The 25386-nt window shown below is 40.4% G+C and overlaps 1 protein-coding gene and 1 long non-coding RNA gene across 6 annotated transcripts in view; one reads left to right on the top strand and one right to left on the bottom strand.

Annotated features, from left to right (window-relative positions):
- LOC113662698 overlaps positions 1-9586 on the bottom strand; it is a 12957-nt gene extending 3371 nt beyond the window's left edge. For 2 of the 3 annotated variants that reach the window (XR_007143729.1, XR_007143730.1), the window contains exons 1-2: positions 2641-2887; positions 1-44 (exon numbers count right to left, since the gene is read on the bottom strand). The exon at positions 1-44 is cut by the window's left edge and continues 30 nt beyond it. This is a non-coding gene — a long non-coding RNA (uncharacterized LOC113662698). Of the gene's footprint in view, positions 45-2640; positions 2888-2914; positions 3370-3628 lie in introns of those variants that run through there. The other variant, XR_007143728.1, reaches the window with a different exon arrangement.
- The window catches only part of grid1b (glutamate receptor, ionotropic, delta 1b), a 287849-nt gene that overhangs the window by 54234 nt on the left and 208229 nt on the right, over positions 1-25386 (top strand). The gene's annotated exons all lie outside the window — the stretch shown is intronic.

The following is a 25386-nucleotide window of genomic DNA, read 5'->3' on the forward strand; positions in this document are numbered from 1 at the left end:
GGTGGAGTTGATGGAACTTCAAGTGTGCGTTTCATCTTTTGAACCTGGAGAGAGAGAGAGAGAGAGAGAGAGAGAGAGAGAGAGAGAGAGAGAGAGAGAGAGAGAGAGAGAGATCATGATCCTGCTGTGCTCTGTAGACTGGGAAAGATTTTGCACATATTCACATTAAATCATAGAAAAGCTTCTGATTATTTATGGATTGATGTGTGTGTGTGTTTGTGGTAAACACGTTGCTTTATACAGCATTAGCTGCTGAGCTAAATAGGCCTTCTTGTGGTTAACGTGACATATTTCCTCCTGACGGCTGTCATCCTGCACTTATCAGCCTGCCTCAGGGGATAAAACAACTCAGACGCACTGTGTGTGTATGAGTGTGTGTGTATGTGTGTGTGAGAGGGATTTTGACAGGAGGACAGAAAAGACTAGCATGAGTAAGAAAACTTTAGCGTAGCTCTGACCCCTTGTGCTAGTGAAATGGCTGATGTTACACAACAGCGGGAATATTTTATTATTTCTGACAGTAAAGTGAGGAACGAGGGTTAGATAGAAAGATTAGAGTCATCTCTCTAAAAAAAAGTCAGAGGCAGACTGAAAGTCTAAAAGCACACAGAGTGTCAGGGATAGCAATGCTCGCAATGCTCCAAACAGCTCCAATCACTCGAATTGTCTACTAAAACTGTTCGATTACAAGTCAAAGCTTCTCCTTTTGTTTCATCTCAAGTTTACACAAAGCATGCAATTAATTTAGCCGCTAGTCTGATGAGAGCCTTCGGGACCCTGGGCCTGCTTTAATGAATTATCCCTAAATCATTCAAAGCTGGAGATGTGCAACGAACCCAATCAAACATGACTGAGGTTGATGTACTACCATGTCTCGCTCAGAAATATAACAGTACAGAGAGAACAGCCTGAAAATATGGATGCACTGTTGACCCAGGATACAGTACCTCGCCCAAAAATCTGAATAGAAATTTCATCTCAGTGAGGCACGTTTCCATGCAATGCTAACATCTTTATCACGGGAGGACATGCTCAGAAAGGTGATTGAAATGCAAATGTGACCCTTTAAACAACACTTCCACCCTGTATGCTAATAGCACTCTGTATGCTAACAGCCCCCTGCATGCTAACAGCACCCTAAGTACTTTACCTGGATCAGGAGTTTTCCTCAGCTAATTACAGTTTATGGCTGTTGATGAACCGAATCGTGTTATCACTTGTCATGGTTGATTTTTTTTTTCTGTGTAATGCTCATCTTAGCGCTCACATTGAAGGAAAGTGTTAAGGTCTGACAGAAACAGGCTTTCAGGCTTCCGGCAGAATGGATTTGCGCACATCTTCCATTAGGCGCCTTTAGCAGCATTTCAGAAACAATTAGCATGTTAGCACTGAAGCTGTCACTCTGCTATAAAGCGACTGACACTTGGCATGCAGTACACGTAGCTGTAATTAGCTGTCAATGGAAAAAGGCATGATGGGCTAATAGACCTGCCAAACCACAAGCTGGATTCAGAGTTGAGTTTAATGCCGAAAAGTCAGAGCTTTGGCATGTCTCCAAACTTCAGCGCTGCTATTTGGGCGTTACACAGGTGGGGGCGGAGTCTAGCTAAAACAGGAACATGTGTTAGTGAAGCTAGATTCTGAAGTTGACCTTAATCGCGTGTTTCTTGCGTGATTTAGACTCGAGTGAGGATAAGTGCTTAGTCTGGCACCGCCGAACTACAACACGTCACAAGGTCATTTATCTCTAGGCTGCAAACACACACACACACACACACACACACACACACACACACACACACACACACCTATAATCACATTATATATTAATCAAAGAATATTAATCACTTAAATACAAAATTAATATTGTCTGTTTAAAGTCACATTTAAAGGTTTTTTCCACTAGTACGACAGCAGTGAAGACGCGTCTGTATCAGAGACGTGGGTTGAAACAACTCATATATATCATCTTCAACTGTCGGTGCTTCAGATCAAATAATAAAACATAAAATCAGACTGTGTGCTGGATCAAGTGCTATTCTACGACTGTGCTGCAGAATACTGAGACTGGAAGGAGTTTTATACATTAAACCAGTGATTAATGTGATCATTACTGCGAGTTCTATTCATCCAGTAATATATGGAGTAGACTGTTAGTACGTTTAAACGTGGCTCATTAATAACCTGCTATGATGTCTTTGTTCAGCACAAAGCCAATTATACAGTGTTTTGTGTCTCAACGTTTGAAAAGTCTCAAACTTTTTTCTTTTCTTTTCTTTTCTTTTCTTTTCTTTTCTTTTCTTTTCTTTTCTTTTCTTTTCTTTTCTTTACGAACATACATTTCCTGGCCCTCATGTACAATGCTCAATCTGTTAACTTTAACTTTATCATTAAAGCTCCAGTGTTATGACAGCCTATTGGATGGTTCTTTGCGTAAGAATAAGCAGTGTGCTCGTCTAGTCCTGAAACAGTTTTTAGAAACAGATTTTTTTAAATTATCTGTAGAGAAATTTGAGGAATCAGTTTTCTCCTTAGTGGAAAAATCTTCAGGTTCCTAATGTAGTATTAGGCTTCTTATTAAGAGATTTTGTACAGTAAACGGTCAGCGTGTTCAAAAAACAGAGAGTAATTGGTCCCTACTTTAGTCTGGAGATATTGTAGAGAGTCCAGGATTCATCTGAAATTACTGACTGATCTCTAAATCTCCATGAAGTTCTTTGTAAGGACCTCTTGCATCTGTAACAGCACATCAATCACTGCCATAACTGCGATCCATTATCTATAAAAACACTTGGAATGAGAAAGGCAGGCACTTTCAGCTCTCCTTGAGTTGCATCTCAGATAAACGGCACTGAAAAGACATGACATGTTGTTTACGAAGCAGTCATGCCGACCTTAGCAATGCGTGTCTTACCTGCATCACGTCTCGAACCCTAGACGTGATCTGACAGGTCCATGCTGATGATGAAGTGAGCTGAGGAGCTTAAACACAGCTTTGGTACTGTGTAAGGAGCACAAGTCCCAGGGTGGAGTTAGTACAGTGTCAGATAGTGCAGTGGGATGGATGAAGAACTGGTCAGTTCAGTGCTCCACACTAGTCACTGTAGTATGCATAGAGGCAGATCTGAGCATGATGGAGCCCCAGACCTCAATCCCACAGTGGGATATATGGAGAAACGAGTGAAGTCTGGAGAACTGAACTTCTGAACTTCTCCAGTAGTTCAGAAGACTGGTGTAGCTGACCTCAGGGATCAGGGAAGACATTGCAGCACACACACTCAGCTCTGTTTTGATCTTATATCTAACCCTGTATGTCCAGAAGTTTCCAGGAAGGTCAACAAAGCTGTAAGAAAGGCTTTGAACTGGTCGCTGTGGAAGTGAGAAAACGTCAGATTGTAGAAGAATTTCAGCTTCGGTTCATTGAATTACACACATGTATGCCAATTATTAATCAGAAGGAAGTTTATCAGAGAGAGAGAGAGAGAGAGAGAGAGAGAGAGAGAGAGAGAGAGAGAGAGAGAGAGAGAGAGAGGAAATGTTTTACATATCATTGAAAAAGCAAAACATAACCACTTAAAACTGTACATTATTTATAGCTATGAGCTGATTTCTCACAGTTAAACATTACCTCTGGAATTGTTCCTCATCCTTACTTCCTGCTTCCTGTTTCATCTTAAATGACAGCACATGATCGTCCTCCTTTCAATGCAAGGCTCTGCTAATGGAATCCAGCATTTAGTGAAAAAGACTTGCTGAAGTAGATTGTGTCATTACGTCGAGCAGAGGAGACAAGCAAATGCTATTCACGTCAGAAAAGAAACGGAGGCTGAGTAGATTGCCGGATGAAATCCGGAGCACTTCTTCTTGCGTACTTTGGAAATAAATGTGCAGGTGAATACGTCCTTGGATATTTTTCTTCAAAGTGGATCGAGTCAACAAAACAGACACAAGACTCAGATACTTCCCACTCAGTTACTGAGAAACCCCAAAGAATCACAAACTCCTCCGTCCTGATGACATCACAAGACAGTTACGGATTTCCAAGTGACACTGGAGACTCCTTCCATACGTGTTCCATAAATAAACTTCACCTTAAGCACATGAATAGAAATCTGTTATTTATGACAAAGCGCTGCGCCTGCGCTCTGTACACGTCCCTAAAAACGAGATGTTAATAAAGCAACGATAACTTTGTAACCGACCAGTCAGGCTGAAGCACTGCCTTGAGAGGTCAAAGCAGTGCTACTGAATGAGAAGGCAGGGTTTGATGACGGCAGGTTGAAAAGTCTAGGGGTTAGTCTATGTAGTGAAAAGCCTCTGACTGGAAGTGACGGCGCCCTCATTAGCTTCCGGATCCATCTTTCATAAGCGCTCCTTCCCTGATGAGGTCAGATTAGTCTCAGCCTGACATTTGCAGTCGACTTCAACTATCATCAATATGGATGAAGCCTTGTAAATTACATTACAGTCCTCACAGTACTAGAGTTTGGTGAGCACTCTTCAGCTTTTCATTGAGGGCTTTTATTATTGACAGGATTCAGAATAAAAGATTGGACGATGCGCAGCCGCCATCGACTAGCCATCATTACACTGGCCGGGAAAGATTGCTCTGCAATCTGTTAATGGTGCATATGATAAATCAAAAGTTAACCCAAGCTGCTGCTGCTTCGTCGCTTCGCTTACAGAGGTGTCGATTTTCTCACGTATGACTCATCGTGTTGTTAAGCTTCGTACAAGCTTCACTTCACTGTGCTGCTTATCCCTGCGTTCGTTTGCAACACTCATCTGAGTCAGCTCATTATACATAAACGATTTCTAAAAATGACTGCAAACAGAAAAAAGAACACTTTCTTTTATTTCAGAAAAAAGATAATCATTCAATCAGTCCTAAAGTGTAGTGTTTTATATCACAATCAGAGAGGAAGACAATGAAGTCATGAGAGGCTAAATAGAGGTGATGAAACCCTAGAGTGTGTGCGTTTTTAATTTATTTCATCGACTTATTTCCTTTGAATGAATGAAATAAAGGCAATGTGAACTATAATCTGACCCAGCGCTCATCTGCGGCACTTACAGACAATCTGTAACTTCATTCAGCAGTTGATCAAGGAAATATTCCTCCTCCAGTTAAGCATCGGTCACTTTAATGTGGCCGATATTAATAATCAATAGTTTGTGATGGTGCCTATTGATGATGTTATAGAATAAATTTCACCCGAATCATAGAGTCAAAGGCTGAGAGGAATGAAATGAAATGTGCAGAGTCACATGAACTGTGAATCAAGTGTCTCAGTGTGTGTGAGTGTGTGTGTGAGTGTGTGAGTGTGTGTGTGTGTGTGTGTGTGTGTGTGTGTGTGTGTGTGTGTGTGTGTGTGTGTGTGTGTGTGAGTGTGTGTGTGTGTGTGTGTGCAGCAGACAGCTCTATCTGAGGAAGAGCAGAACATCACACGAAACCGAATTAAGTGACTGATGAAACATGCAGAGATTAATACACAAGTCAATATATGTAAGATCTAAGATTAAGTTTAAGATGCATTATAGATTAAAATGCAGAACATTTTTATCATCATAAACCTACTTTATTTATTTATTTGTTTATTTATTTATTTATTTATTTATTTATTTAAGTGGTTAAGCCTCTGGGTTGTTGATTGGAGAATCAGGGTTTAAGCCCCAGCACTGCCAAGCTGCCACTGTTGGGCCCTTGAGCAAGGCCCTTAACCCTCTCTGCTCCAGGGTGCTGTATCATAGCTGACCTTGTGTTCTGAGCCCAACTTCCAAAGATATGTGAAGAAAGAATTTCACTGTGCTGTAATATAGTTGTCACAAAAATACAGGCTTCTTTTAAAAAAGGCCTCCTTCCTTCCTTCCTTCCTTCCTTCCTTCCTTCCTTCCTTCCTTCCTTCCTTCCTTCCTTCCCTCCTGCCTTCCCTCTTTCCTTCCTTCCCCACACCATTTTGTGGTGTTTTTGTCCGTGCCGTCATTCCGCATGCGAGCCACGCATCATCAATGCGCTTGAGCAGCCAAGCCGTTATTACTGCTGAAATTCATTTCACCTCCATTAAGGATTATATAAAGCAAATCCCTCCACATTTCAATTTCAGCTAACATCTAATAGATATAGAGCACATATAGAAATACAGGATTAGTAAGATTTTACCCATTAAAATTTAAGGCAATAAAAATAGCACAGCTCACGTGATCCTCTAAAACACACCATAAAGTTGGGGGATGGAGACGATTCCTCCTTTTAGCCTTCAGCACAGGAGAATAATATAAAAATAACAGTCTCCTGAGGGATAGAGAAATAGATGGATGGAGGGATTTTTCAGATGTTTGTCTGAAGAAGCTTCAGTGAGTCTGTAAGTTGAATTCTTATTAGCCTCTTCACTACATTAACCTGCTCATCCTGGTACAAATCCAGGCTTTTGCTTTCCAGAAAAAGTAAACTGTACTTTTCTAATGCTGTTCCTTCCTGATGCCATATGGTATTCAGTCGTGATCTTATTTACTGCGGGATTTACATACAACCGAGTTAAAACTCGAAAAAACTAACAAAAGACTGAGAGATGCTGGTAAAAAGACCTACAGAACGAGTCCTGATTCGTTTTTAACATCACACCACAGCGCTGTTGGATCCTGCGTTCTGATTGGTCAGGAGACATCGATTAATTCTACATTTTATATTAATGCTCTCGTTCTGATCTGTTATGGTTTCCATAGTAACATCTCCTTGATAGGGACGTGTCCTCATTGATGTTTCTGTCTTGCATTATATCAGTCATCAGCTGAACAGAAACATCTGGTGATCTGGAACAAAGTGTAAAAAAAAAAAGCTGAGTCAAAAAGAGGTCATTTTTTTTGCTCTGAACTTATCATTCTGCACAATTCAGCTGTGATGCTGTTCCTCCATCAGGAGATTAAAGAGATGAGAGATGAGATATTTCAGATATTTAAGATATTTTCTTCGTAAGCAGAAGTTGCAGGAAATCAGAACAGCCTGAAGCCTTTCCTCTGGCTGGCACCCAAATCTGATCCACCAGCATTCTGATTGAAGTTCAGGACCGGATCAGACGTGGTGCTGAACCTCCGACTGAATTTTCTCTGCTGTTTTTCTGGAGGTTTCTATTGAGTTTCACTTTTGTTGTAGTGCAGCTGTTGTGTCTAATGTCTCTTCTCACACACACTCACAGCTTTGGACCTGGAGCTGGAGCTTACAGAAGAAAAAACTCCTCTGTTATTGTCCAGATTGACAAAACCCCAGGCGTGGATTTCTCCTGACTCGCAGATTGTTCCACTATCTGATCCTGCACTTTAACTGATGCTTTAAGTCCAGTTCCTGCCTCTCACGCGGTGCGACTCCACTCCTGCTGTGCCCCTGAGGCATTGCACTGAGATCCGCGGAGCCAACCGTGGGACTTTAATGGTCCATTAAGACCAGCAGAGTGTCTCAACCCTGCCATTACTGAGAAAGACGTGGATCTGCAGTCCCCATGGTCCATTTGTCACTTTACACCTCTCCAAGTGTGCGTTCTTAAATTCACTGCTTTATGACAGCGAGTGGTTTATCCTGGACTCCACTGAGTCACCTTTTAAATTTATTTTTCATTACATGCTCCAGTGGCATGACAGCATACAAAAAAAGCACAAAAACACACAACAATACCACGATAAATACAACAACCTGAAAAACAGTTTTGTTGACAAGACCTAGCATCACAATCATACAATCAACTCACACGATGATCTATAACTATAAATACACACAAACTCAAGAATGAAACCTAAACAAGCCAACGTTTTCCACAGCTAACGCAACGTTCACCAAAACCATTTTTTATTTATTATTATGCATTGCATACTTTTACAAATAAATTAATAATTTTTTTTCCTGTTTTGATGTCCAGTGCTTCATGTTCACAACACTACAACATGTAGAACAAGGTACCTTTAATGATAAAGATTACAAAAAATGATTCAGCTTTTAAAATAATTTAAAGAAAAAAACAATCCTACATAGCTGTCGACAAAACTGAATACCTTCCTTCACTCTCTTTTTTCCTGCCATCAGCTCTGAATCTACAAGCTACTCTGTGACAATGGAGCTTCATTTAGAAATACAAATCGAATGGAAAATGGGCTGGAATTAAATTTCAAAATTCAGAATAGACCCCCAGGGTCAGGCTCTTTCTCCGTGCTCTCAGTAATGAGCAGGACATTTAATGGTTAGTCAGCATGAGGTTCCTGCCCCACACTGACCTGGAGCAGCCTTTTACAGTTGCCTGCATCACTTTGGCAAATGTTTCTGAAGCATTAGGTTTTTTCCAGAACATCAAAATATTTCATCAGTAAAAGGCCATAACACAGTTTCACTCGTGGATCAAAATGAAAATTAAATTATGGTGTAGAAGCTCAACTCTAACACAAACAGCAGCACAGTCACTCTAGAGTCTCTAGAGTAAAGACCTCTCAGGTTCTAGACTAAAGAACACAGATTATAGAGTAAATAACACTCAGGTTCTAGAGTAAAGAACACTCAGGTTTGGTTCTAGAGTAAAGACCACACAGGTTCTAGAGTAAAGAACACTCAGGTTCTAGAGTAAAGACCTCTCAGGTTCTAGAGTAAAGAGCTCTCAGGTAATAGAGTAAAGAACACCCAGGTTCTAGAGTAAAGAACACCCAGATTCTAGAGTAAAGACCACTCAGGTTCTAGAGTAAAGACCACTCAGGTTCTAGCGTAAAGAACACTCAGGTTCTAGAGTAAAGACCACTCAGGTTTGGTTCTAGAGTAAAGAACACAGGTTCTAGAGTAAAGAACACACAGGTTCTAGAGTAAAGACCACTCAGGTTCTAGAGTAAAGAACACTCAGGTTCTAGAGTAAAGAACACTCAGGTTTGGTTCTAGAGTAAAGAACACTCAGGTTCTAGAGTAAGGACCACTTACTTCTTTGTAAGGTTTCACTCGCTCACTCTTTACCACAGACCCAACACTAATTCCTTCAAATGATCTAAGTCTTCAAATGATCTCTGATTAAGACCCGAGCACAAAGCCGACCGACGCAACAGTAACACAAAGTCGAGCCCAAATGCTCTGTGCATCTCCTTCAGCTCCTTCACTGCCAACACCTCACACAAGCATGACAATGTCCTTGAGCGTGATGAAGGAAAACCCTTCACACATCCCTTCGAAAGGTCTGGGGACTGTGTTTAAGCAGCTGAGATGAAGATGAAGTAAATATTAAGTGTAGGCTGGATTTCAGAAGTGAAGGATGAGTGATGTGTAGAGGAGGAGAGCGGCGTGTGCTCCAGGCTTTACTCCTCACTCCTGGGGGAAGGAGCTCACAGTCGTCAAAGTTTAACTTTCCAGAATTTTAGGTTCGTTTTTTCACCTTTTTCTGAAGTCTTTGCGCTGAAGGCTGACTTTTACTGTCTCTTTAAATTTCACATGAAGACTGAGGCCTTTCAGAATTTGTTCTTTGTGTTGCTTAACAAAGGTCTGTGTCTGAGTTACTAAGCGTGATCACTTCAATTGCCTGTTTTAGCGTAGCTGCCAATTTAATAATTTATTAAAACTGAACTGAATGAATTAAATTGAGTATATATTCTACAAAAATCTATTCTGTTTTTTTTCTGTTTGTGCCTTTATTAAGTTTTTGCTCATTTGTAATGTAAATACAAATTATTCAGTCTTCATTCTGGAAAAAAAACCCCCAGAATGGATGACAATGAAAATTTTGTTCATACATCTGTGTGACGATTTAATTATAAAGTATAGTCCACAAAAAAAACCCCGATGAACTCATCTGTAGCCTCTTCTTTATTTAACTTTCAGCTTCAATTTAGAAAAGCTTCAGTTTTGATTCAGAAATGTTTGATTTAAAAAAAAAACAAAACAAAAAAACACCTTTGACTCCTAAAAGATTTGTTTGTGAATTAGTAAAGATTCAGGTCCCTACAATTAGGAATTTATATTCATCCGATTGATTGTTATATGCATTTATATGCTTTGAATAGGTAGATAATTATTATTACTAATAATTATATAATATTATTATAATAATAAGTTGTAGAAGGCTTTAGTGGAACTGAATGATGTGTGTGGTGGGACATGTGTGAAGAGGTTTTTGAAGATGGATGAAGCAGATCTGTGAGGATGTAGTGCACTGAAGGGACAGCAGTTTTTTCCTGTTAGCATACTCGTTTGAGATTGTAAAGGCTTGAGAGCTCATTGTTGATAGCAAGCTGCTTTAATTAAACCCACTAATCGGACGACTGTTGTTCAGAGTAGCAGGAGTTCACACACTAAGTCCCTTGAGTCAGGAGGAAATACTGTAGGAATTGCTCAGGATATTTTTTTTCTTCAAGGAGCAAGCACAACAAAACTACTGTATCAGTTTTCATTTCAACTCCAATCCATTTTATTATTTATGGAGTTGAAATGAAAACTGGCTAAATAAAGAGTTATGATGATGGCTAAAGGGTCTGGTGTTATAAAATATTAGTAGATTATAATTAGTGAGGAGAGACCAAATCCTAAACTGTATAATCTGTGACACACACACACACACACACACACACACACACACACACACACACACACACACACACACACACACACACACACACACACACACACACACCCCTCTCCAGCTGTGTGACCGCAGTACTTCACTTAATCTAACAGCTTAACTACTCTGCTGATGAAGGAACTCTGTGCAGAACATTTACGACCTGGGCATCTATCTGTGCTTAATTTAACTCTGTGTCTATGTGTGTGTGTGTGTGTGTGTGTGTGTGTGTGTGTGTGTGTGTGTGTGTGTGTGTGTGTGTGTGTGTTTATGCGTGTGCAAAAGCAACACATTGACAGCCACTACAGAAAATCAGCTACACAAAGCTGCCATCTGTGCAGCAGTTTAAACACAGGGCCAGAACAATACACAGCCCACCATCATATTCTCATACTCATGTTATCCCTCTGTTGGATTTCCCCCAAGACAAAGGAGGCTGTGTGGCTTTTTATAATGATTAAAGAGCGGGAACATTCAGCTGTGAAGCAGAAAAGGATTCATCAATAAAAGGGTAAAGAGTCACCTGTGAATCAGTAACAATTCTGTTCAGATACAGGAAAGATTCGGACCAGATTCATTTCAAATTCCGTTCAGATTCAGTTCACATTTAGTTCAGGTTCAGTTCAGATTCAGTAAAAATTCAGTAAAGATTCAGTTAAGATCCAGTAAAAATTCAGTCCAGGTCAGTTCAGATACAGTAAAGATTCAGTCCAGATACAGTTCAGATTCAGTTCAGATTCAGTTCATATTCAGTAAAGATTCAGTTTAGATTCAGTATAAATTCAGCTTTGATTCAGTTCAAGATTCAGTTTGGATTCAGTAAAAATTTAGTTCTGATTTTGTTGACGTTCTGGTACAGAAATGATTTAGCAGTGAATCAGAAAAGATTTGGTTATGAATTTGGTTATGAATTTGGTTATGAATTTCAAAAAAGACTTTTCGCTTTGAATCAAAAAATATTTGGTTGTGTATTGGTACCAATTCAGGACACGAAATAAATATATATAGTATATATATAAATAATAATATTATTTAATAAATAATAAATAAATAACATTCTTTTTTTTTATATATTCATACAAGTATTTTTATCAGCATCTATATTTTCTGAATCGGTAGAAGGACAAATGTAATGGAAAAAAGAATAAATAAACTGAGGTTAAATTACAAACTGTAAATGTACATGCACTAATACTCTCTGTCAGCAATAATAAACTAGTCAGCCTTCATCTTTTTTCTCTCTGAAAACGGACCTGTTCTGTAATCACGTAATTTACTGACATAAAAACATGTTTCTGTGACATTTTATTTTTCGTTTGAAAACCAAAGTTTAGAAATATAACATACACAAAATCATTACTGCTCCACCATACAGTCTGAAATACACACAGTGCTGCTGTAACCTGCTCATCACTGCGGCACTCTGGACCTGGTCCCTCACTCCAGACCTGCCTGTAAAAGACTTCTGGAATGATCTGAATGATTTTGATATAAGCATGTGGGATTTGAAATGTCAGATAGTGAAAATGAAATTTTGAGATGATTCAGCGCTACATTGCGAGGTGCTCGTTTAATACGAAGCATCATCTCGGACGTTCTGATCGGTTCCCTGAGGCTCAGAGAGTCAATAACACCCCCTCCTTCTTTATACACCGCCACAGATGGCTGCCATCTTTTCCTTTATGAGCTTCTCCAGAATGAAAATGGTGGAGACGTGCCGTACGTAAAGAGCGAGAGGGTGAAGAATCAGCTGCTGTGGCAGTTGTCATACCGAATGATAGGAAATCTATTAAAAACTGTTTAGAGAAGTGTGATGTGATGTTTGTGATGTTTTATTCTTAACATACAGGCTATGACGTTTTGTTTCTAGTTTTCACTCCTGATTTATTATATGATTCATTTAGACAAGTTACTTCCTGTCCAGATACATTATAGCTGTTATAAACACTCATTTCTGTTCACACGTCTCACATACTTCACGTGTGTATGAGCTGTTACAATAGAAACGATAATGTAATAAAACAAGTGCATTATATGTTCTGTCATAGAGAATTAATCTACAACTCTGGAGCAACCCTGAGCTTTTACAAAAGGATTTTGATATTGACTTATACTGTGTTCTGTAGAGTGGAGTGAAGCTGAAAGAAGCTTTAGCTTCTTCTACTATCATTGGGCTAATAACACTGACAATGAGACTACATTTGTTTCCAGGCAACATGGTTTGAGTCCAGCTTCCCCAAATGGCAAAGCACGTAAAGTACTTCGTTCTATTTAAGTTCTAAGTGTTTGGAGCTAAGAGCCTCATGCTAATGCATTAGATGCTATAGGGTGTGTTTATCAAAGGCTGTTCAATGGCCACAGAGGAGGACAAATAAAAAAATCCATTATTCATTGCAGAACAAGAAGCAGAGCAGTGGGTACATTCTACCTGTATTCTGCATTATTTTAGTGGTTTGATGTGTTTATCAGTAAAGAGAGGGAGAGAGAGAGGTGCAGTGGTGAGAAACGTCAATATGTGGCTCCACTGCTGGGAGAAAACCATCAGTTCCCTGAACTCAACATGTTACACCTCCAGGGTTTTCGTCTATATAACACACACATTCCTAACACACAGCTTCCAGCTACTCTTTTACATTAACTACACTTACTGCATGGAGTTCAAGCAGGGAGATGATTTGGTGTATCATGTGCAGAAATAAATGAAGAAGTTGTTTTATTCTTATAGCATTACAGTCTCCAAGTAATCAAATCTGTCCTTGGATTTGTCACATTTGTATTCCATGTTATTGACTTTAGTGCAAAACAAAAGCCTTGCAACAACGTGAGTGATTCTTTAGGTTCACTTCATTGACCATCAGCTTGTAAATCCAACAACCAACCACTGATTATTATTGTGACGAACAACCAACCACTGATTATTATTGTTCCTTAAAACCAATTACTGGTCACCATTGTTCCTAACAACCAATCACTGATTATTATTGTTCATAAGAGCCAATCACTTATCAACATTTCCCCTAGCAACCATTCCCCTTCTTTACATAAGTCAGAGTAGAAAACAAAGTAGTAACATAACAAAATAGACAAAATAGACAAAATATAAATGTGTATATATATATATATATATATATATATATTTAATTTAGTAAAAAATTGTGTTGATGTGAGATTTATCACGTCTGATAGGAGGCGCCAGTGTCTTCACTGTTTTGTTACAGTCAGAGGTAAAGATGTATGCTGTTTATAGTCTATAACTAACTCTTTTCCCAACATGCGATTTTAAACAGATTAAAAGAACAAGCTGTTGTTGAAGGAATAGGAAGCTGTATTAAATGGAAAAACGTGTGGTAATAAAGAAACTGTCGTAGATCCAAGAGTTTGAATCCACCCACAAATACTTGCACTGAACAAAAAAAACATGTTTGTTTACTGCCTTATGCAGCAGCTTGATAATTCTTCAAAAGGCACTTCAAAAGTGGGAACACCTCCACAAAGCTTGATAAATCTGCCATTGAGCTGGAGAAAATCAGGTGGAAGCTGTTGAGCCTTGTGGGGCCGTGCATTAAAAACTCAACATTTATAAAAAGGTCAAAGTGGGTAACAAAAATAAGGAAAACTAATGCATCTGTGAGAATGAGAGAGAGAAAAAAATATATATTTGTCATCCAGGGCTGTTGTCAGGCACCAATTTCTTCCTGTTTTCTCCATTTTGCTGCCAAAAGGCAAAGCACCATTTACTCTGTAGTGAACGTCAGTGTGAATAGAAGCAATTCCCACTGCAATTTGTCAATGATTACAAGTTTTTATCATTAAAAAACATCCTGTCAAGATGGCACAGACTGAGACTGCCATGCTGTGAGCTCTGATTCAGTTTGCCAGTTTCTTTTGCTTATTTTTTATTTGTTTCGACCAGCGGTTTAGAAATGTTACAGGGGAACCATTTTTCTGGAGCGCTAGAATGCTACAGTAAACGCACAACTGAAAAGAGGAAGGAGAGCTGGTGTCCTCATCAGACTAAGACACATTCAAATTTATCCCCAGGTACCCAGCACTCTACTGCCAGATGTCCAATCTGTGGACAAAAGCTCTGCGAGCTGAGAGTGTGTATCTCTCTCCAACAGGAGATGGACTGCGGCATTATCTGTCTTACAGAAACCTGGAGATCTGCAGAGATTCCATACTTAGCCATTGAGCCCATGGTGTTCCCTATGTAACTTGCAGACAGGATGAAAGGCCTCTCAGGGAAAAGCATTGGACAGGGTGTGTGTTTTATCAACAACTCCTGGTGTAATCGGAAGATTCTTCAGCCCCCAGGACCTGGAGTACCTCATCCTTCTGTGACAGCCAATACTTGCTTCCAGAAGGAATTCACAGTGGATATTGTCACAGCTGTGTTCATCCCCCTGTAGCCAACACAGAGCAGGCACTTAAGTAACTGTATGCAAGCAGGGATCATAAGCAAGCAGGAAACCACACACCCTGAAGCTGTGAAGCTGAAGTCCGACCTCAGAACAATACTTTACCACATTAAATGCAACACACAGAGGGGCCAGGTAACAGGGAATTAACAACATCAAACAAACACACAATTCAACGAGAGAGCTCCTGCACCGATGCTGTAAAGGTTAGTACGATCTCCGTCTCTGTAGCAGATGTAACACAATCATTCCAACAGATTCCAATGAATTTCCACAAGGATACAGACTCCTACGAAGTCATAGGTGTGATCTTAGGGTACTTTCACATCTATAATTCGGTTCATTTGGTCCGGACCAAAAGCAAAAAATTATACATTGTAGCTTTTTAGCAGTTTTGGTTCCTTTTCACACCACACTGATCGTTCTGTTCCGCACCAGTTGAAGCGAACCAAAATGCAGTCATGTGATAACATCCACATCACTCATTGGCCACATGTCTTTGAGCGCATTTCCTAAACTGCTTCTCGATTGGTCAGAATAAACATGCGGGAAATTTCAACGAAACTCCGGAAGTAAATAAAAAGAGGAAAATACAGCATACAGTACACCATGGAGAGACAACTGCGTGCTGCAATTATGTTCGTGGTTGTAATCTACTACATCGCTTGTATACAGCATTCTACAGTATGCAAAGTCTTAATTTTCAGAATGAAGCGCGGATGCCGCTTGAAAATATCATTGTAATGCACTGCAAATGGTGAAGACGCATCGCAAGACACTTCAGGAGGCGGCGAGCATTACTTTTGCGAAACTGTGACATGTTTATCTGACATAAATATTGCCAACGACCGACTACGGCAGCTGGTTTAGTCCAAAATGCGCAATACTTTTTGCAGTTAGGTCTATTCGATCTCGGATCGTGTTCTCACCACAAACGAACCGTACCAGAATTCGTTTGAAAGCGTACCGAGACCACCTCTTCAAGGAGGTCTCTGTACGCTTGTTTGGTCCGCTTTTGGTGTGCACCAGAGTTCGATTGCTGCATTCTCACCTGCCCAAACGAACCGCACCAAATGAGCAATCAAACTCTGGTACGATTCAACTGAACTAAACAAGGCAGGTGTGAAAGCACCCTTAAAGTATGTGCAGGTGACATTTCTAAACTCTCCCTCTCCCCTTCTGTAGTCCCTACATGTTTTAAAATGCCCACCATTGTGACCATACTGAAGAAACCAAAGGTAACCTGCTTGATTGACTGCTACCCTCTTTCTCTGACCCCCATTGTCAGTAAATGCTTCAAGAGGCTCATCAGAGACTAGATTTGCTCTGTGCTGCCCGTCTCTCTTGACCCACTGCAGTTTACAACTGCTCTAGAGATGATGCTTCACCCTACACAATGCTCTCTCCCACTTGGACTAAAACAACATATCTGTGAGAAAGCCGTTTGTCGACTCAGCAATACCATTGTGCTCAACAAGATTGATATTAAACTACAGCTGCATCCTGCCTGGCTGCATCACTGCCTGGTACAGTAACACCACCACCCTCATCCTCAATGCTCTCCAGAAAGTGAAGTGGACAGTCCAGGACATTGTCTGTTTCAGCTTCCTTCCCTCCAGGACTTCTAAACAAGATTGTGTTTGAGAAAAGAAAGGAGGATCATCAGAGACTCCAACCACTTGAGCCATGGGCTGTTATTGCTGGTACCAGCATCCAGCATCCGATTTCACACCAGCAGGCTGCAGGACAGATTTGTACTGCTGAACTCTGACTAATAACACCACCACTAGCACAACCCACTCAACCTTAATCTGACTGAAAGATAGACTGATAACAGACTCTGATAGTGTGTCTCACATTCCCTCACTGTTGACTGCATCATCATTATACTCTGCTCCTTCACATTCCATTTGTGTTACTATACACTGAACTTCTCACCTGCGCACTGTGTACATACTCTGTGTGTGTTTGTGTGTGTAGTGGATTTTATTACTGTGCACTCCTTGCGCCCTATGTATTGTATTTATCTGATATTGTGTCCTACTATTATAGTGTGTAGACTGTAGTGTATAAATACTGTACACACTGTACAGGTGTTTCTTGTTTATATTGTGGTTTGTAGAGTCGTAAATCTATACAATTCATTACAGTTTCCATGACTACAGGAAGAATAGCAAGTTGTTAGTAGCACATCCTGTAAGCAACTGACAGTGAGAACACAAGGAACTGTTTATTTTGTTCCATATTTACCGAGACACTAGAGCGAAGAAGAATGAGGTGCAGGTGGTGTGTATGGAAATGAAATAAAATGAGGATCGAGGATGAAACGACAAGTTTATAAAACAAGTGATGCTCAGAATGGACTGATTTGGCCTCGCCTAGTGTTTTCTGACACGGCGAAGAAGCTTCCACAGGACCACCGTCTTTGAATGATGTACCCTCAGGTGTCTAATCTGCCCTTGACAAGTCCAGTCCATGCTAGGCTGGATCAGTGGTTTAAAAAGTGAACCCACTTGCTGCTAATGCTCTGTGCCTTATTGAGTTTAGCAATTTGATGTTTTGTTAAGAACAGGAGTCGGACATCATGGCTCCGCTACATTACAGCACTTGATTGAGTTTTTGTTTGTTTTGTTTTTTCCAGCAGCGTCTGCTGGCGTAGTTAGCCTCGCTGCAACCTTTATTGATCCCTCAGCCATCCACATTACCTCAGGAGCAGGAGAACTGTGGAAAAATCAGCCACTGATGGACTTCTCTCAGAGCGAGTTCACGTCTTTATTTATAAAGCTTTCTGAATTTCTGAATGGTTCTCTGCTAATGTCTGCTGCTCCAGAACTGGTTTAAGTGTCTCGATCTTTCTCACCAATATTAGAGCACTTACAGACCAGGTTATAGAGCTTTGGGTGTGTTTTGTGTTTTAACGTGTAGTTTTTATTCATTACACATGTGATTTATTTATTTACTCTGAAAAACATAAATTCAATTTAGATCATCCCTAAAGAGAGCCCGATTTTTTCCAGAATCTTCTAAAGTTCAGGTGTCATGATCCATGTTCATGTGTGTTCATTAGTGAGCACTCTGACATGAGGAGTTGGATGATTAAATCATGGCTGAGTCAGACGGGATACGATAGATATCAGGCGATACAAGCTTTAGGCATGACTATTTAACAGCCACATGTTTCTGCGTGAATTGAATCTCAGCCTGATTGTAATGGATTTATGCAGTGACCGTATCTTGGATAAAGGATGCTGACATTTGAAAGAGGGCTTTAAACAACTGCTGAATGTTGTGGTTGGAATAAATCAGCTGGAGTCTTGCTTTTAGTTGAAAATAATTAACGACGGGGGTTAACACCACATTGATAACATTTTTTATTAGATTACATTTATTAAAGAATTATACTTTTTATTAGTTATATTTATAGTTATGTTTAATATTGTGGAATTGTATTGTTTTTAATTTAAACAGTCCTTACCTTAATTTCTCGTGTCATTCAAGAGAAAATGCAAACTCCACAGTGCCATGGTAGAATTTCAGATATGGACACTGTAAGGAGTCTCCAGTATCAGAGGTAAAGTTGTGAAATTTAAGAACAGAGCTTATACTTCTTTGCATTTTCCGAACCATACACTATGCTTATTAAAGCTCCTGTAACCACAACAAATTGTGTATGTGTGTGCACACTTGTCAGATAAAGCTAATTCTGATTCAGATTCTGAATTCTGAAGTGACTCCTTTCAATGATGTTCAACCGCAATAAATGTAACTACAAACTGATATAGCATTCCCATGATTAAGGAATTGGGTCTGGACATCCTTCTCCTTTAAACCACAGATTATCTTGTTATATTTGCAAAGCTTTTTCTCACACAACTTTATGTTATGTAAGCAGCTGCAAGTGAGGAACTTTCACAGTGATATGTGGGTGGGCTGGTGTTATAGAACACCACATTAAAGCTCATAAACTGGACCTTATTGTACACACAGAGACTCAACACACTTCCGATTCCCTGTCAACATGTTTTTAAGCCCAAACATTGCATGCTGATTAATCTGTGCAAAACTTTCCTGTGAAGTAAATCGCTTTTATTTTGCAGCTCCAACGAGAGCACTAAAATTGCCTCGCTCTGAAATTTCACTCATTGTGGAGACAAGACGAACAAAGAGAATGAGTTAAGCAAAGACACTTCTTTTTTTTTTTGTAAGAAAAATTGTGTAGCCTGACAGTTGATTAGCTTTTCTTATTCTGTTGTGTAGAAATGTTACACTGATATTCTAACACACACCTGCTGGCCTTTTAGCTGCGTTGGAGTTTACTTCTGAAACGCGGTTTGATATTTTTCAGTGTGAAGCCGAGATGCTGGAGAGCCACCTGTTCCTGGAGCAGTGAAAAGCTACTCCGAGGACAGAAAGGACTCTGTAATTGGATTCTGCACGCTCTTGGCATTCTGGCCCTGTGCCTCTATTTAGCCACATTGTCCTCTTTTATTTATTCACGAAAGCAAGGACGAGATGCACCAAAGGTGCAGACCTGAACCGTTGGCCTGATTGTCTGAGATTTCCTTTAAGTAAAAATTAAACAAATAGACTTCAGGTCTCATTATCATCATCATCATCCTGTTTTCCTTCACTTTATTTCTGGAGTCACATCAGGATCTAATTATAATAATAATCAATAATGAATAAAGCCCTCAGTATACGGATGATAGAGAAAAAAGAATAAATGATGGATTGGTGGAATGAAGTTATGGTTAGCCGAAGTATATACGTAGCTTATTACCGATTCCTCTCCACACCACATGAGGTCACCATCAGCAGGACACAACCTTTTTTAGCTCACCTGATTTCCATCACGTCTTTATTCGAAGGCACCATAAAGACTGTGGCTGCGGCTAAATAACTGTATGTCAGTAGTATGTCTGAATGTCTTCTCAGTATTTATCAAACAATAAGAAACACCCTGATAATCTACTGCATCTGTGGAGATTCTGCAGGATTGAGTCAATGAACACTTCACTATTCCATGATACAATGGGGCTCGTGTGCAAGAGCTGTCAGAAAGCTACTGAATCAAATGTAGTAGGCTGTAGGAACAAAACTGAATGCTGTATGTACTGAATCAAATGCATTAGGTACTGAATTGAATGCTGTAGGCACCGTTATCAAATGCTGTAGGTACTGAATCGAATGCTGTATGTACTGAATTGAATGCTGTGAGTACTGAATCAGAACACTGTAGCTACGGAATCAGATGCTGTAGGTTTTGAAATGAATGCATCATGTGCTGAATTGAATGCACCAGGTACTGAATCAAATGCTGTAGTTACTGAATTGAATGCATCGAGTACTGAATCAAATGCAGCAGGTACTGAATCAAATGATTTGGGTACTGAATTGAATGTATCACATACAGTACTGAATCAAATGCATTATGTACTGAATCCAATGTAATGCACTTGTTCTCTTTTCTGTTGTAATTCCGAGCTGTTTCTTAAACAAGTTTTTCTTCAACTCTTTAAATTTGAAAACAAATAAATCTTTACATTTTTAAACATTCGATAAATAACCTTGGGGATAAACTCAGCCAAACTCTCACTGTTTTGTCATTAAAGAAGACTAACAACACTCTGTGATTGATAAGAGGTTTAACTTTAACATGTCGAAATGTGTGGATGTGCAATTACTGAGAGAATCTGTAGCAGTGGAAGAAAGGAAAAGAGTGAGGTAATTAGCAAAAAGCAAAAAAATTATGCAATTAGCAAAAACACGTTAGCAAAGCTTTTGTTCTAATCGCTGAGCATAGTTTTCCTGTGTCTTACCATAGCAAGAGCTATGCTACAGCTAAACCCTGCATGCTGCTGCTTCTTTCTTTTGTTTCTCTGCCTTTTTTCACCTTATTCTGAGTGTTTATTCCCTAATGAGATGTTTTCATTGCTAGTAATTAGCAGTGCTGCTTTGTTAGCATGGTGTCAGTATAGGAGGCCACGATGATTATATGAATGATGTGTGGCAAAGATGATGGTGATTTCATGCTTCAGGGCTTCTAAACACACACACACACACACACACACACACACACACACACACACACACACACACACACACACACACACACACACACACACACACACACACAGGAGAAGGGGTCGTCATGCATGCTAGTGCTAGCAGCATGCTCCATTTAATTATTTATTAAACACCACACTGGAGATTCCAGCTGTCTCTGCTTTCCTCCGGCCGTGAAGTCGTCAAACAGCGTTCTCTCTCTTTCTTTTTGTCTCTCTCTATCTTTCTTTATTTCCTCTCTCCTGTTAATCAGCGTATCTCTGCGCTATCTGAAATCAATGTGCTCGTCCTCACACCGCTTAACAAACTCATCACGTACTCCACATGAGAGACGTGTCGCCGAGACGCATTCAGGCATTCTTCCTTTCATACAGCGCTACTGTACATCAGATCGACGTATTAAAAAACGTGGTTTGGGGACGTGATTGCAGTTTTAGTCTGATCGATCGGAAGCTGAGTGAAGAAAACCGACGACGGCCAGCTGTTTGTTCTGTCTGCCATCTTTCGCTTGATTTACTGTGGGAAAGATGCTTGAGTGAACTTTGATAAAGCTGTTATAATTATATCCACATCTAAATCAGAGCAAGAAACAAACACACAAAGCTATGAGTCATCGTATAAAAAAAACAAAAAAAAAAACTTCACAGCTCTCAGACTTTGTCCCTCTTGCTGGACGTTTTGAAGCGTTTGTGATTTCAGACCTCAGCATTATTGCGTTATTTCTTATTAAAATGTCACCAGGCACTGAGATTAGAGCTGGAAAGCAAACCTGTTTCTTGAGCTTAATGCCGCTCGACAGGCCGAGCTGATGCATTGTGGGTATTCGTGAATCTGACGTGTATGACGCAGAGTCCGGATTGAAGCCCTGTGAAGCCGACTGGAAAGCAGTGTGACGTGGATATGTGAGGTGGAGGAATGAAGGTGGAGATCAGTCAATCCGGCCTCATCACATCAGCCAATCACATAGCAGCAGAAAATCATGCAGATGCAGGTTAAGAGCCTCGGTTCACATCAAACATCAGAGCAGGGGAAATGTGAGCTCAGGCTGCTGGTGTTGAGATCATTTCACTAACTGCTCGTCTCCTGGGGGTTCAGTGCACAGTGGAATTTGCACAGAGCGCTTAAAAAAAAGCATTTAGTGATGAGAGAGATCAAAAGAGAGCAGCAGACCTTCTGGAGCTGACAGGAAGGCTACACTATCTCCAATAACCATGCTGTAGACCTGCAGAAAAGCATCTCACAACCTTCCAAACCCTTAGGAACACAAGCACAACTCACCTTCTCTTATTCCATCTGCGGATGAAGTGTTCAGATGCTTTTCGGCTTGCTAAGCAGGGATCATGGAGTTTTAATACAGAGAGGTGACAAATCAGACAAATAAAGGTGTCTGTGAGTGTATATATGTGTGTGCGTGTGTGTGTGTGTGTGTGTGTGTGTGTGTGTGTGTGCGTATGTGTGTGCATGTATGTGTGTGTTACTGTGTGTGTATATATGTGTGTGTGTTTGTGTGTGAAAGCTAGAGAATCTGATTTTCCTCTTCATTAACTCACGCAGTGATCCCTCTTGCCCTGTGGATGTGGGCGGAGTTATACTGTAAGAGGCCACACCCACCGGATCTGAAATGCTTTCTGTTCAGTAGAACTTGGTGCTGATTGCAGTGAAGCTCAATTATGAGTGAAGCTGCAGCAGTACAGTGAAGTATTGACTGTGTTATTTTTCACGCTCAGTTTGTACAGTAGCTTTCACGAGAAAATAATTTCTCACATGAAGGCTCTAGTGAATGTGATCTTGTCCATCTTTAGCGTCTCTCTCTCTGTCTCTCTGTCTCTCTGTCTCTCTCTCTCTCTCTCTCTCTCTCTCACACACTCACACACTCACACACTCACACACACACACACACACACACACACACACACACACACACACACACACACACACACACACACACACACACACTTTCTTTTATTACACACAAACCTGACCCACAGCAGTTTGCAGTGCTAGCTCTTATGGACTTGACCAGACATACACGCAGACATACACGCAGACATACACGCAGACATAACACCACACACACACACACACACACACACACACACACACACACACACACATACACACACACACACACACACGTCCATCAGAAATGATGTCTTCACTATACATGCTTTCATCCACAGCTTAGAGACTACAACCTAAATGTTCAAATATTCCTTCATGTCCTGTGCTGATGATGTTGTATCTCTTCCCCTGGTTTCTGTCAGAGAGAGAGAGAGAGAAAGAGAGAGAGAGAGAGAGAGAGAGAGAGAGAGAGAGAGAGAGAGAGAGAGGGAGAGATGAAGGTGAAGGTGATGCTCTAGTCCACAGACACGCTGCTCTTTTAATGAACTTGTTCCTTTTAATCTGTTCTGGATATTGCTCCTGCAGGGCCTTTTGTTCAAACACACACAGGGGAGAAGAGTGAAGACACAGAACACAGCAGGAATCAGCCAATGTTGATCAAACAAACATTAAACAAAACAAAAGAGAACGAAATTGTCTGCTGTAGAAGTAAAATATTCTTCTGAAAACTAAAAAAAGAAACTATCAAATTAAATAAAAGTAAAAAAAAATTGAATAAACAAACAAACAAAGAGTATTTAATAAAAATGATAAATGTTACTTAAAGTTCTAGAATTAATTTTGGGGCTAAATTCAGTTCCTGCAGGATTTCACGAGTTTACAATCACATAACAACATGAAATCACCACAAAATCAACACAACCCCCGTGATATTCAGGGTCATTCCTACTGTACAATTTTTCCCACAAGAACAGACATTCAACCAAATCATTTACCCCAAGCACATGCCTTTACCCCAAGACCAGACATTCACCCCGAGCATTTACCCCAAGCCCAAGCATTCACCCCAAGCCCAAGCATTCACCCCAAGCATTTATGCCAAGCCCAAACATTCACCCTAAGCATTTACCCTAAGTCCAACCATTCATCCCAAGCATTTACCCCAAGCCCAGCCATTCATCCCAAGCATTCACCACTAGCCCAATCATTGACCCCAAGCACAATCATTGACCCCAAGCCCAAGCATTTAACCCAAGCCCAAGCATTCACACCAAGTCCAAGCCTTTACCCCAAGAACAAGCATTTGCCCTAAGCCCAAGCATTTACAACAAGACCAAGCCTTTACCCCAAGCCCAAGCATTCATCCCAAGCATTCATGCCAAGACCAAACATTCATCCCAAACATTTACCGTAAGCCCGACTATTCATCCCAAGCATTTACCACAAGCCCAGCCATTCACCCCAAGCATTCACCACAAGCTCAAACATTCACCCCAAGCATTCACCCAAAACCCAAGCATTCAACCCAAGCCCAAGCATTTACCCCAAGCACAAGCATTCACACCAAGTCTAAGCATTTACCCAAAGCCCAAGCATTCACCCCAAGCCCAGGCTTTCACCCCAAACCCAAGCTTTTAGCCTAAGCCCAGCCATTCACCCCAAGCATTCACCCAAAACCCAAGCATTCAATCCAAGCCCAAGCATTTACCCAAAGCACAAGCATTCACACCAAGTCTAAGCATTTACCCCAAGCCCAAGCATTCACCTGAAGCCTTCACACCAAACCCAAGCATTCACCCTAAGCATTTTTTTTTACCCTAAGCACAAGAATTCACCCCAAGCCCAAGCATTCACCCGAAGCATTTTTTACCCTAAGCCCAAGCATTCACCCCAAGCCCAAGAATTCACCACAAGCCTTCACCACAAGCCCAAGCATTCACCCCAAGCCCAAGCTTTTACCCTAAGCACAATAATTTACCTTTTCATTTTGGCTGCAACACACTGGACAGAGCCATCGTGTTAGTGACGTGCAAACTGATCTGTGCTGAAGATTACCTCTGACACTGGAGACTCCTTCCTCCTTAGCAAAATCTATATCATTCTCACTTTCTAAAATTCTGCTTTAATACGGATGGTCTCAGAGTGTTTGATTTGATTACTAAGTGTTCCTCAAGGCACCAATACACTGTAGGATATTTTTATTTACAGGAAGATCACTCTATAGTGATCGCTCACTAAATTGGCAGCTCTTTTGATGGTTTCATGTTGTTTTCTCTTCACATTCACAATTTCAGCAGCATAGAAAACAGGCAGCAGCACTTTCCCTTTAAGCGTGATGTTTTGGCTGCGGTGAAATCGAAATTGAGGCATCATTTCAGCACAAATTGTTTTCTCTTTTCGCCCTCTCCTCAAATCATTTATTTGTGCAGATTACTACAATCACTATTCCAATCAGATTTCTCTAGACGCACTGCTGCTGGAGAGCTGCGCCG

This window comes from Tachysurus fulvidraco, chromosome 8, assembly GCF_022655615.1.
Source record: "Tachysurus fulvidraco isolate hzauxx_2018 chromosome 8, HZAU_PFXX_2.0, whole genome shotgun sequence".
Classification (NCBI taxonomy): domain Eukaryota; kingdom Metazoa; phylum Chordata; class Actinopteri; order Siluriformes; family Bagridae; genus Tachysurus; species Tachysurus fulvidraco.